Below are 14170 nucleotides of genomic sequence, written 5' to 3' on the forward strand. Positions count from 1 at the left end.
TTCATAATCTGTAGAGGCCTACTCGTTGTTCCTTTATGATAACTTATAATTGTCTCTAATTGCAAAAAAAAATGACATTTAGTATCGAAAATCGGCAATGTTCAGAAACCTCGTACATTGTGTCCAGCAACCTGCAGTTGTTAACAAGGAAGACAATGTCATGAGCCAATTAGCGTGCTCACTCCTTGACATGAAACAGAATTGTTTTATAAAGTCAGCTTTATATTCCCAGATGCGCGTAGGCCTACATGCAAAAATAAAAAAAATAATATTAAAAAAAATAATAATAAAAACATGTTCCTCATTCGACACTCTACACACAGAATGGCCAGTTCTGATTGCGAATATTTTGTTGAGGTCGTCTTCTTCAGTATGTTGTCATAACAGTCCCAGTCAGATTTAACTTATTTTGATGCCTTTGATCTTTTTTAATGGTTTGTGCAAAAGAGCGCCGAATATGCTCACTTCGAGACATGAATCAGATTGTCTTTATGTAGTCACCTTTACTTTGCCGGATGTGTTTACATTTTAAAACAACAACAACAACAACAACAACACATGTTTCACATTCGACACTCTATACACCGAATGGCCAGTTCTGGTTGCGAATATTTGTATTAAGGTTGTCTTCATCAGTAGATTTTCATGACAGCAACAGTCAGATTTAACTTATTTCGATGGCTTTGATCTGTTTTTATGGTTTGCGCAAGAGAGCACCGAATATGCCAATTAAGTTTTTTTTTAATCTCAGTTCATAGTGGATTTTTTTCTTCTTGTTCCCCCCCCCCCCCCTTGTCTTGGTAGTCTATCGTGTTCTCCCTTTCCCCTCCTTCCTTGACCTTTTTTTCTTCTTTCTTTCTTGCACCACGCGACCCCTTTGGCCCTCTCGTTCGCGTCTTTTGTCAAACTGGAGCAGCCTCCAGCGCTGTGTAGAAGCATCTTGGCAAGCACTTCTAAGCCCCAAATAGTGGCGGGGAGATGTGGAGCGCGCGACCGTCGCTCATTGTGCCCCCATTTTCTGCTTCTCTCCTCAGTACCGTGGTATCGTGTGGATTTGGTTGAGAAACCCAGTCACACTGGTTACTCGAGGCCAAATCTTGATTGGCTAATGGACACCATTAGCCAGGCCCTTTGTGCTCGCGTTTGGAACAAGTGGTTCGGTCGAGAAGTGCGAGAATTAGAGACAGTGAGAGAGAGAGAGAGGTATTGAGAGACGGCTCAGAACGATTGCTAATATTCCACTTCCCTGACTTTCGTCTTATTTTCCTGTCAGTCTCTCTCTTTTTTGGCGGGAATTGTTTAGCGCGAATTCGGTTTTCATCAGGATCCGGTGGATGATCGGCAGGGTTAATTTGATTTCGGAGCATGCCGTGCGCGTAATTCGACGTTATTGATGCCATTTAGGCCTCGTCTTATCGCCAATTCCTGCCAAGCGCTCAACTCGAATTTTTAGTCCGTGTTTTTGTTTTTCTCTCCTTCTTAATTCCATCTATATACGGTTGAGCATCCTGTATGAGACTGCTCGGCTTTTGAGATGGGGATGTTCGCACGCTATATCCCTTGTTAGCTTTCGCAGCGGGGTGCAGTTTGTCCGAGATGCACCGCGCTCGTGCCCAAACAAAATGAAGCGAATGGCGCTGCAAATGAAGCGTGCCGCGCCATTGACACTCCCGGCCAATATTATCCAACAGCGGTTCATAACCCGGGCTGACTTTCATTCTCCTCTCTCTAGCTCTCCGTTCGTTCCCTTGCTCGCCCGCGCCCCGGAGTTGAATGTCTCATTATATAGCCACTAAAGCCCTCGCGAAACGAATATTGGCTCCGCGAAGGATATTTATGTTCCGATGGCCAACACATATACCGCGGGCGATTTTATTACAACCCCGAGATTCGGGCACCGGTACACAGCTCACTCGCTGTCGAGGCGCACGAGGGGGATATTGCCGGCGAAGAAGAAGAAGAAGAAGAAAGGAAAAAAAAACTAGAGGACAGAGGGGAAAAGGGCCGGTGATCGGAGCTGGCAACCGCAGGAAGAGAGCTCGTCAAATCGGGAAATGTTGAAGAGAGTGGGAAAGGAAGGAAGCTCGTCTTGGAATTAATTGCGGAGAAATCTGCCTCTTCCTCGATCAGCTCCGCGCTGCGAGCCAAATCTCCTCTCGCTTGGGTGAGCGCGCGCACGCTGCCTGCGTACACGCACGCATGCGCAGGGGGATTGGGAAGGCATGCATCCTCGTCCGAGTATTATAGAATCTAACACAACAAAAATGAGTATCGGAAAAAAGTGAAGTCCTTCGGAAATGAAGATCACCAAGGCTTTACCGGTTTGTGTGAGAGTTGTATCCTTATTAGGTTTTATGAAGTGTTTTTTTTTTCTTTTTCCTTCTCTATCTTCTTCTTCGCCTCCTCTGATGTCAGCGCGCGATCATCTTTGCGAGCCGGCGGACAGGATGGTTGCGCACCGATTTTAATTAATGGCAATTCGCCGGGAAGAGGTTTGAAGTAGCAATTTCTGGTCCGGAGCGGGAGGACGTGATAATCTATTGTTTAGACTGTCTCTCCCTCGACGGTGCTCGGACAGGCATTAAAAAAAGGGGGGAAGAACTAATATCATCTTGGGTAGATACTCTCCGTCTGGGACGGGGTGCTTCCTTCTGCCCGACCCATCCCTCATTTATAACCGTCAACTTGACTGAAGCCATGATTAATACCGCGTAGGCAGACTTGATATGATGACCATTACGCAGCATGCGGGGTCTCCGAGCGCGACAGTGTAAATATCAAACTTTAAACCCTTCAAACAGACTCTCGAGTCCCCCATCTTCCCCCACTCTTCCGTAATCTCACAGGCAACTTTAAAGGGCCTCGGTGCTGACACAAAAATCTGAAACACCTGAACCGTTTTAAAGTCTTCATGAAGTCTTCTACGTGCCCAACCCTATACCTGAAGGCAATCCATGCTTGCTTGCAAAGAGGTTCGTGATAAGAAAGAAATGAGGTCAACAAAAAGGGGGAAAGATCAGAGATAAAAACGTGCAGGAGGATTGTACACAGTTGATTTGCATAATCATTCAACTTCGTAATAGCTTGGAGGGTTCATCTCCTACTTATCAAAATCAATCGCTAAAATTCGACTGCGTCAAGGACAGAATTGTCGCATGGTTTCAAATGGATGGATATTACATCACAGTTTCAGTGTGTGTATTGCTCAACCATTTCTAAATGATTGCTAATTAGCGATGTCAGTGCGTCCATTGTTATGGTGAAATGTTTGTTCACGTCCCATCATTGAATCGTCCAGCTGGAAACAGTGTTGGTTGTAGCCGCGGCGCGGCGGTTACTTTAATCTCCATATTTTTTTATTTATAACTTAATTAAAATTCACTTAATCATCCTGGACTCTGGCAAGACTTTGCATCGAGCGAGTCTCCTCGTTGCTACTACTGCTACTTATACTACTACCGTATTCCGACGTGACATTAATCCCTCCAAACGATCACCTTTTAATGAAAAAATGGACCAATTTACAAAATAATGAGAGTTGCTTTATCTGCCGCGCGCGGCGCGCATATATCGCCGGGCTAGCTGCGGGCCACCGTGGCTCGAGATGGCTGAGATGGGTCTGCCATCACGCTTTGCCAGGCTACGCTCAAGAATGCTAGTAGCTCCTCCGCACCGACTGCTGTTGCATGTTTCATTCAAGTTACATTTGCGAGTGTGAATTCCTCCGTCAAATTGAATGGTTTATTTTATTGAATTTTATTCAACAAATACTATCGGTACCTGATATTTGAACTATTTCTTCTTCTTTTTTAATCTAGGTCTCTCCGATAAACACTTATATGTAAACCATGTTTAACACAGAAAAAAAATGGTTTTGAAGTTGTAACTTAACAAACTCTTTTAAATTTAAAAAGAATGATTTGCTTTCAAAAAAGCTTGTCATTCAGACAGGATTTGGGAATTTAGTTCCATGCATAGAAATCGGTGTCGCCGTTCAACGGCTCATGGAACAGTCGTCGGCGCGGATGCGCGGAGTTCAAAACGGTTCCCGCTTAATACAAGATGGCAATCGCCGCACGCCTTGAGGTGAATGGGATCTAATAAGGTCCCATAACGATTATGGTTGTAGCTAGAAAGCCATTTACCATGCGTTATTGGATTCTGAGGCTGCCGGTTGTTGCGGCCATCTTATCGGCCAATGTTGTGACAGTGTTGGGTGTTGTGCAGAGGGGATAGGTGGGCACAGTCTTGGGTGCCGATAGAGGTGTGTAGTACGCAACCTTTCGAAGAAGATGCCAGCAGTACGGGTTAAATTAAAGCCGATTGCCTCCCACATAAGGAGTCACATAGTTGCACCAATTGAAATTGCACCTGTTTAAAGAGAACACCAGCAGAGCACATAGACCTTTATCATGCTTCCACCATTTTAGTCATGTTCCCTGTATCCAATAACAGTACTGAATGATAATGTTTTTGTGCAAAAAAGGAACCAGACTATTTTTCCTTCCAGCCTCGCTTTGGTTACATTGATCTGAATGGGAAAAAATCAAATGACTGCAACATGATAATGGTCTATAGGCTTTATTCATGAGTCAGCCATATTAAATTGAAAGCGGGGTAAAATCTTCATTTTTGGAACTTGCGAATAGAAATGAAAGCAAGGAAATAATTTAAAAGTAAATTACATATAATACCAGTTTGCTCTGATAAATAATTAAAAATGTATGATTAAACATTCCCTAACGTTTTAAGCCACATTTGAGAAAAGAAAATTAAAAATGAGGCTTGGAACGCATAAATAGTCTGGCACCATCCCATTCAGCAGTTTACAATGAATAAAATACATTCAGGGAACCAGATCAAAATTGGCTTCCACGTGAATATTCAAGGCAGTGATGGTTTACAGTGCATGTCGTTTTGCATTACACATAATTTAGGTGGGTTGTTTTTTCTTTGTAAGAATTTACGCATGTAGAGGACGGGAGATGGAATCGTCACTTGGACGGGTGTCTTGTTGCTAAGCAAATTATTTATTTTGCTAAGCAGGAACCGTTCCACTGCAACCATTCAGTGTCTTCAATCCAGGATACCATTTTATTATTGGCAATTAGTGTGTACCCTAATTTCTGTGCCTCCAGTGAGGCTTTATGGCAGCGACTGTGTGTGTTTCAAGGATGGTTGAAGCATAAATGATAATGGAATCAAATCAGAATTCTCCCCTCGTAACTCAGTCACTGAGTGAGGCTCCATTTGCCTAGTCAATTTTCGAGCATAATCATGTCGAGCGATTCATGGGGCCCCAGAGGCTCTGCGACCCGTACAGTGGGTGTCATCATCGCACGGTCAGAGCGACACGCATAGTTGACCACGGAGTAGTCCCCTGCCTCACATCAAAATAGAACACGGGGGCCGCAACCCGTCGGGAATACACGGCTAACCGCTTACAAACTGCTTTCCTGATAATCCGCCCAATTGATGTGAATCAAATCACTGATGTATACCATATAGGATTAAGTTGGTATCGGCTCGGAATATCAAGAAATTCCAGGTTATTAATACAATATAGACAACTGAGAATGTTCTATGTGTCAATTTATATCTTAACTGGTTAGTCGGGTAGATAGGGGGAATATTCGGGGGAATTATGCCTTTGATGATACAAGCATGGCATTTGGTACACAGAGCATGTCTTAACCCTAAAAGGGCCGGGGCAGAATTCGCCCCCCCCCCTCAACTTTTTCGGCGATAGCCTTGATTTTTTTTTTTCGCGACCCAAGCTGTTATGACTTTTTAGCCTCGAGCCTTGCGTATCTTTTGTTACCAAAAACATAAAAATCGCCGTGAAAACTGAACACAATTACCATTCGTACATATGAATAATTAATTAGCCATAATTCCAAAACTGTTTGACCTATAGGCATGAAATTTCTTGGGTATGTGCATGATGAGTCGCTCTATGCATGGCCGAGTTTCAAAATTGTTCGTCACTCGATGGCCCAGATCTTGGGGGCGGAATCCGCCCCCCCCCCCCCCCCCGGCTGAGAAATGGTCAAAATAATCCGGCCCTTTTAGGGTTAAGAAAGATATTTGGCTATAAGGGCCATCGCAGATTTGTCTGCGTGTATTAAAATGTCACTACACTATTGGTCTTTTTATGTTACATTATCGGTTAGGACCGATAATGTAACAACAATTGACTGATATACATTTTACTACACTATTGGTCAATGTTTGCTTCATTATCGGTTAGTGAATCAGCATCGGTCAATTTATGTGACATTATCGGTTGGTGATACGTTATCCGTTGGTTACTACATTATCAGTCGTAACAACCCTTTCTCTTGCAAGAATAACATACCGGGAGGTGTGTTATTCTGTCTGAGATTCTCTTTTTTCCTTTAAAGAAGAATCTATCATAGTCAACATTAAATGCCATTGCAATGAAAGTATCTCCCGCCAAAACAAAACAAAAACCCGCGTAACTGCAGACGGCCATTTGGGCGCGCGCGCAGCTTGCGAGCCCACGTTTCAAAACAGACGGTCGAAGTCGCCCTGGGCGATAAAGGGAGGCAAGGCAAAGCGGAGAGTGTTCCGTGGAGATTTCTTTTCCTCGTCTCTCGTCTCTCTCTCTCTCTCTCTCCTTCTAATAGCCCGCCTGATATTGCTCGCGGATGGGCATATCCTTAGCTTAGCACCAGGGATGTCACTTAGCATATGTTCCCAATGCTGGCGAGTTGTTAATAACAACAATGCATGCAAGGTGATCCCCCGCTCGGGTTTTTAGAGCATGATGACGATGTCTGGTTAGGGATGAAGAGTTTAAGAATAAGGGAAAAGCGGTAAAAAGGGTTTGTTCTTGTCCGTCCGGGCCCACTCTAAGTGCGCTAGCTCGGCGCAGAGCAAACACGGCGCTGTCCCCCGTACCGTTGTTTGCCGAGTGCGGTAATGAATAGCAAAGCAGGGGAAATTATCGCTTTAATTTAATGCCGGTGATGTTCCGTCTGTGGTCTGGCCAACAGTTGGTTTGTCAGATCGGGGCCTGTGGTGTTGTCGTGGCCGCACGACAAACAGAGATTTTCAAAATGATCGTCTCCTGGGCAAACGTGTGCGTCCAGCGTCTGGGAATTTGACTTTTAGCTGCCCAGACTGTCAGGCCAAGAGAGAAAGCTTTGCGGACAATTTGAACTAGCAACATTTATTGAAGTTTATAACGATATTCTTGAATAAATTTATTTATGTGTTCTTTGTTGGTTTTTTGGGGGGCAATTTGTGGCTTCAAAACCTAAGTACCAAATAACCTTTGGTAATTGGGATAATCAGTTAGGCTGACCTGCGTTCATTTGAAAACGGTTTTCACTTTCAATCATGATCAAAACTTGTAAAATTGTCAAATGAGAATTGTGAAATAATTATCGCCACAATAATGCAAATTAGGTATTACACAAAGGCGCATAATGTCAATGACAAATGTCAGACATTCGAGCAACGAATTGTTGAATCTGTTCTTGCACCTTTTGTAGAGAAGAAATCAACTTTTCAGCTTATCCTGCATGACACTGAACATTCTTTTAATGTGAATGTCGAAACCCGTGTCGCGTCTATTTCCGACACACTTATTTAATGAACTCTGAAAATGTCGTCTATTTCCGACACTCATTTAATAAACTCCGAAAGTGTCGTCTCCGTGCACGGTCGAAGGAACCGGGACTCATCGCGAAATGAACCGATGCTGTTGTCTCTAGAAAGCCCTCCCCGACTTTTCAAAACAAAATCCATGCCGGTTTTAGTGGTTAAAACAACAAGCCGAGAGCCGCCGTGAGTGCCGGGGCAATTTGCGCAGCGGAGCCGGTCGATCCCGGGTGCCGTGCGATATCGACGTGTTCCCCCCACCTCTGCCCCCCTCGCGCCATCGCCTATGCAATGAAAACACGGATTTGAGGTGGCATTTGGAGATATTAGTGGCGTATAATGTTGGCTGTTGGCGGTAATGTCAAGCAGAAATAAGTGTTCCCGTGCGATTGGCGCCTGGATTTTTTTCCGTCCCTTTTTTTTTTTTTTTTTTTTTGGTTATCAATGCACGGCTTGGGAGGGCTAGCGAGAACCGTGAATTATTCAGGTGTACGAGAGCGAGTGAGAGGAGCAGCGTGTGGACGGACCATTATGGAGTCACGGAGGGGAGAATTGATTTTTGCTAAGTGATGGATTCGGTGACTTTCGTGCTCAGAAAGTCATCCGAGGCCGGCAGAGAGACATCGTTTGGTTCAATTCATGTTAGAAAACCCCGATATATCGCCATGTATATCTCTAGTGTAGTAGTGTGTGGCATGTACAAAATGTACGCTGTTTAAAATGTGTGGGTCTCATAATATACTCCCATAGATATCTTACCTTTTTACGCAAAACAATGGGCACATGAGTGGTTGTTATCCACAGCCAATTTGCCCTTTTCATACCTTACTTCGCACAGCTTGCTAAAACGAACTGAAGTCTGTAAAAAAATAATTTACCGTTTGCTAAACCATTTCGCTTTACTCTGAAATGATGCCTGAGATAGGAGCAGGTGTGCTGTTGAATGTGAACCCCATGAAAACATTGATTCCTTGTCTGAAGTGCGCATGTCTCGGTACGCGAAACTGTGTACTGAGATGCGCAGTAGAGTGGGAGGGTTAGGGTCAATAAGGGAAAAGATATGCGGTTTTGTTCCGCCTCTTGCGTTTGGCTTGCAACGCAGCCGTATATACCATTTTGAGACGCTGTCGCTGTACACCCACAGAGCCCCCTTTAATGGCCAAATCCTGCTGCTTTGTACAACACTGGCACAAAGCTTTCGCCATGGAAGGGGCCCATGTGAATGTGTACAGGGACAGCGTTCTCGGCATATCTCATTATACGCAGCTTTTCTGTCTGCATTTGGCGTATTTCTTCGTATTTCTCAAATTGAAAAAAACAAGTTCGTCTCGATCTGGACTCTTTTTACGACTGCAGCGCACGATAAACCTCCACGGTGTAATGATTCGATTATCCCCATCCCCTGAGGAGCCCCCATCAACTACTAAACCCTCTATCTTATCTGTCTTTTCTCCTTTGCCATCAATACATCTTGCCCCTTTCACTTTACCCATTTCTCCTCGTGTGGTGCTTTTTATATACCCCTAGTTTTTTTTTTCTTTCTATCTCTCTTTCTCTCCTTTCTCGCCATCTTCCCTTGGCCTGTCTCCAACACTTCATCCATCCATCAAGGTTTCAACCCCCCTGCACCACAGACGCGCGTTTCCGGTTCCTCTTCGGAATCGCCAGTCCCCAAGTCGCGTGCTATTGTCCGTGGATATTATGGACGACTCCACGGAGCTGTTTTATTTTTTTTTCTGTAATGACGGTGAAGCGCGGAGCATCCATGCCCGGCGCGCGCACGGCCGACCGGCGCAGCTCACTAGGTTTGCTCTAGCGAGAGCTGGCCACATCATCAGTTGTACCACGCACGCGGGGTTTAATTATAGGCCCCCATGTAAGTGTGTGTGTGTGTGTTGTGTTGTATGCTGGGGCCGACATCGCATATTCATGGCGGCTTGACGGCAGTTATTGTTGGCCCCATCAATCCTTGCGGGTTCTATTAGCTGACATTAACCGGCGGGAGAGAGTGAAGCACGGACGGTATATCGAGATGGAGAGAGAGGGAGAAGGGGGGAGGAGGAGAGAGAACAGTATAGGCTAGGAGTAAAACAAGAAAGACGAGCAGCTTCAAATCCGCGGAGAGGTTTCTTTTGTTTGCGGTGCGTTATTGGCTTGAATGGGAGGCCAGGTGAAAAGGCCCATTGTCTGGCCTTGCCTCTAAAATATGCATAATTAAAGTGGCCCCATTGAGACGCGGCAATTATTGCATTGTGCAAGGCACAAAGCGGACTGACATATCTGCACTGGTGATGAACTGTACTGATTGATTAATGACATGTCTGCGCTGGCCCCAACCGGGAGATTAAATATCGCGCATTTTATTGCGCGCTAGAGTTTTAGGAAAAGAGACATAAAATTACAACGGATTTGTGCAACATATTTATTTACATAATCAAATACATACATAAATCAAATAACAATTTGGCACCACACGTTTTTTTTTCTCAAGGGTGATTTATAATTTTGCAAAATGTGTTAACTCGGTTTCAGATTTTTTACAAATTATAACTGAAGCTAGAAAGCACTCAGAGAGCGCCAACCTCCACCAAGGCTAAACAATTCCCATTGATATTGTCAGTACACCCGAAAGAAATACTCGCATAAATGGAGAAGAATCCTTAAAAAAAAACCTGGATGCAGACCCAGATCCGGATCACTTCCAAAATCTAATCGGTTTGTACTTGTACCAAGGACCACCCCTAAAAAAAAATCCATGCAAATCCGTGCAAAACTTTTTAAGTTATCTTGTTAACAGACAAACCAACCAACCAACCAACTAACCAACAAAATCCGATGAAAACATAATCTCCTTGGCGGAGGTAAAAATGTTGCAAATGATGCACACAAAAAAAATGAAAACCGCAGCCACAGCGATAGCATTAAATACCAAAACAGCATGATGAAATTTGGAGTAAATTCTCACACCTGTTTTTTTTTTCTTTTAAGTTCAAACTATTGATCCACAAATTATTGAATTCAGTGATTCAGGTACTTGCGCAGCCTTCAGCTGGTTCTAATCAACGGAAGCGCAGGTCGAGCACACACAACACTTGTTACTTCCATAAAAAGAAACCTGGCTGGCGATGTTGCTCGCAATGAAACGACCGAATATTATTGAGCTAATCCAGTTCAGACAATACCCACCCAATTTCCCCCTTTTGTGCTGCCCCTATTTTCTTTTCTGTCGCCCCGTATTTATCCATTTAAATTTATTCATTTTCTTCGGCCGTTGTTCAAACAAAACCAAAGCGCGCGATCGGCGCGGCGTATTTGCCCCTAGAATCTCAGTCGTGGTTTGCTCCGCTTTTTTTTTCTTCTTTATTTAAACCCAGGGTGTTCGCGTGTTTGCACAATTCATCGCCGGGCTCTGTGAGTCTTGAGTTTGCTCAGCGCTGTCGGAGCGAAAGACGACGAAAAACAAATCTTGGCCCTTTCATTTTTTTAATGGCACTTGAAAAATGTTTAATTAAATCGGGCCGGAGAGAGGTATGTTTAAAAGCCACTGTCGTGTAGGGAAACGCGCAGGGCTTCAAAACGCATGTTGAAACATAATCACCGCGATTATAAAACAAAAATAAAGAAATGTCTGCGTCTGACGAACGAACAGTGAACTGTAAGTGGTCAGGTAGACGGACGAATCATCCCCCACGCACCCCGGCTTCAGATCACCTGACCCGTACCCGGGTTCGAATTCTTCCCGATTAGGATATCGGTCAGTCCTGCCGATAATACATTCTGTCTGGAGGTGCACAGTTAACAGTCGTAGGCTGTCTTTTTTCCGCGCCTACTTGTGTCAAAGGTTACTACGGATCAGGTCGTCATGTTGTTCCTCCTGAGATCTTCATGCGTCTCTTGTGCATATCCAACCGACTTGACTCGTAAATTATCCTTTATCCGTGTCTGAACATTCCAACAAGTCACTCAAAAGGGAGCGCAAAACGAAAACCTTGTTTCTGCCGCAGTTAACATAACAATGTGGCAGAACTACGGCACTCAGAGAGCGCAAATCTCCGCCTAGCCTAAACAATTCCCCGCCATATTGTCAGTACACCCAAAAGAAATATGGCATAAATGGTAAAAGAATCCTTAAAAAAATTCCGGATCCAGACCCAGATCCGGATCACTTCCAAAATCGAATCGATTTGTACTGGTACCAAGAACCACCCATAAACAAATGTTCATGCAAATCCGTCCATAACTTTTTGAGTTATCTTGTAAAAAGACAAACCAACCAACCAACCAACCAACCAATTCCGATGAAAACATAACCTCCTTGGTGGAGGTAATAATATGACAACATTGCTATTCGATTCAGGGGTCTAGGTTCACCTTACGGGAATGTAGTACAGTGGATACTGATGAAAGAAAGGTTTGCGGAAACACCATGTGGGAATTTCTCAACTGAGAGAATGGTTCTGAAAAGAACCAGAGGCATAAACTCGACGTATAAACTCGTATATATCTCTGGTTCTTTTCAGAACCATTGTTTTAGTTGAGAAATTCCCACATGGTGTTTCCGCAAACCTTTCATTCATTAGTATATCCACCATGCAAAGCCTCAAATCTTATTTTAGTGGATACTGTTCCTCGCTGGTATTCATGCCACATTTCGTTTAATTTCTCTTGCTGATGGGAACCTGTTAGTGTCGACCAAAATGAATACAAATTGGAAACGTGAAGCCTACAATATTTATACCGCCTCTGTGTAGCTCCATCATTAGTTTTACTCATCTAAATACCGGGATTGCAGATTATTTCAATGGTCTGGATTCTACATAGGGTGAATATCGTGCTGCGGTAGTTTTGTGAAAATTCAGTTTGTCTTTTTATTTTATATTTTATGTTATATCTTTCTGGAAATGAAACCAAGGATTCCTCAACAGTGCCCTAGGCTAATGTAGCTCGAAAGCCTGAAGAAACCTGCAGAGAGAAGACAATGAGAAGAAATAGCAGTTTTAGAGGTGGGAGGAAAAGCCCAGAGGATTTTTTTGTGGAAAACCCACGGAATCAGGAAGGGACTGACAACCCAATCCACATATTGGCCCAGGCGGGATTCGAACCCGGGTCACAGCGGTGAAAGGCGAGGAAAGTACCGCTACGCTAACCTGACTCCCATGACGACAGATGAAATAACCACTTGGCCATGTTGCTCATGTCTAAAAAAAAAAAAAAGAGACATTAATGACAAGCAGGCGTCTAGGATGAGACTTCGTTACGCATTAAAAGGAATACCGTTCCGATTTATATCACAAGTACAAACTTCATACGATACAATTTCTGTTCCAAATTGTGAGCCGAGATCGCTTACAGAAAAAATACAAGCAAACATAAATGGATACAAATTCGGCACGGAGGTCAATCCCAGCACGACATTCTGGACTGAGCACCGCCTGAGTTGGCGGAACCGCTGGCCCATCAGTTTTCAGACTTTTTCACTATAGCTATAATAGCACTCGGTTATTGTAACATTATATATTTCCTCTTCGCAAAACCCCAATTATTAGTCAGCCGAAGACATACACGATTATTTCTTATTCATATCCAGGTATCAGTGTCTTACCCGGGAATACGGCAGACACGCACCCACACAATGGGCCCGGTGCACCCATTTACCGCGGTAGGCGCTCCCCCCGTGGGCACCGAATTGTGCCGATCCAAGCACCCTGCAATTAAAGCCCGCGCCCACCAAACAAGACGGCCGCAATCACTCCAGATCCAACGGACTCGAAAACTTTTGACGGGGCACACGGCTCCCATTCAGGGTGGCCCCCCGCTCGGAGCACACTTCTCCTCCCATTACTAGCACGGCTGCAACTCTTTCTCTCCGCTGGTTTTTTTTTTTTTATTTGACACCCTCCGATCCTCTCTACCTTTAATCACCCTACAAGCTTGTACGTCAATAAAAAAAAAACCGGCGCGGTGCCCGATGGTAATTTCATAAAATTACTATCTGTTGCACGCGCGCGCCCGCTCTCGAGTGCACGCTGGGCGCGCACGCGGGGCGCGAGTAGGGGAAAAGTTTTTATTAACCCACGGGGACCGACCCCGCACGCGAGCAGTTACCCAAATTTCAGTGGCGCACGTGGCCCAGCCGGGCCCGGATTGTGTGGCTGTCTTCCCCTCCTCGGACAGTGAGACTTCATCCCCGTGAGAGATGATGAACAACTTCGGGGATACGGGGCAAGAGTCAGAATGAGCATGCGTGAGGCGACTGACTCGCATCTCCAAATAGTCGGTGTCTGGAATCCTGTTGCGTTGTCGGGAAAAAAGGCACAAGGCCAGCTATGGTGGTACAGTACTGTGAATTGTCACAGAGCAAGGCAAAGTTTTCTGATAGTACTTTTTGAAAATGCTATTAATTATGCGTATGCATAACTATTACTCGATAAAGAATAGAGGTATTAATCATCAACCTATTGCGTTTGCCTCACCTCAAACACTTTGTGGACGGTACTCTTTCTATGGAATAGAGTAACGTTTCAACTTGGAATCATTGTGA

The sequence above is a fragment of the Patiria miniata genome, unplaced genomic scaffold (assembly GCF_015706575.1).
Source record: "Patiria miniata isolate m_02_andy unplaced genomic scaffold, ASM1570657v1 HiC_scaffold_29, whole genome shotgun sequence".
In the NCBI taxonomy this organism is placed as follows: Eukaryota; Metazoa; Echinodermata; class Asteroidea; order Valvatida; family Asterinidae; genus Patiria; species Patiria miniata.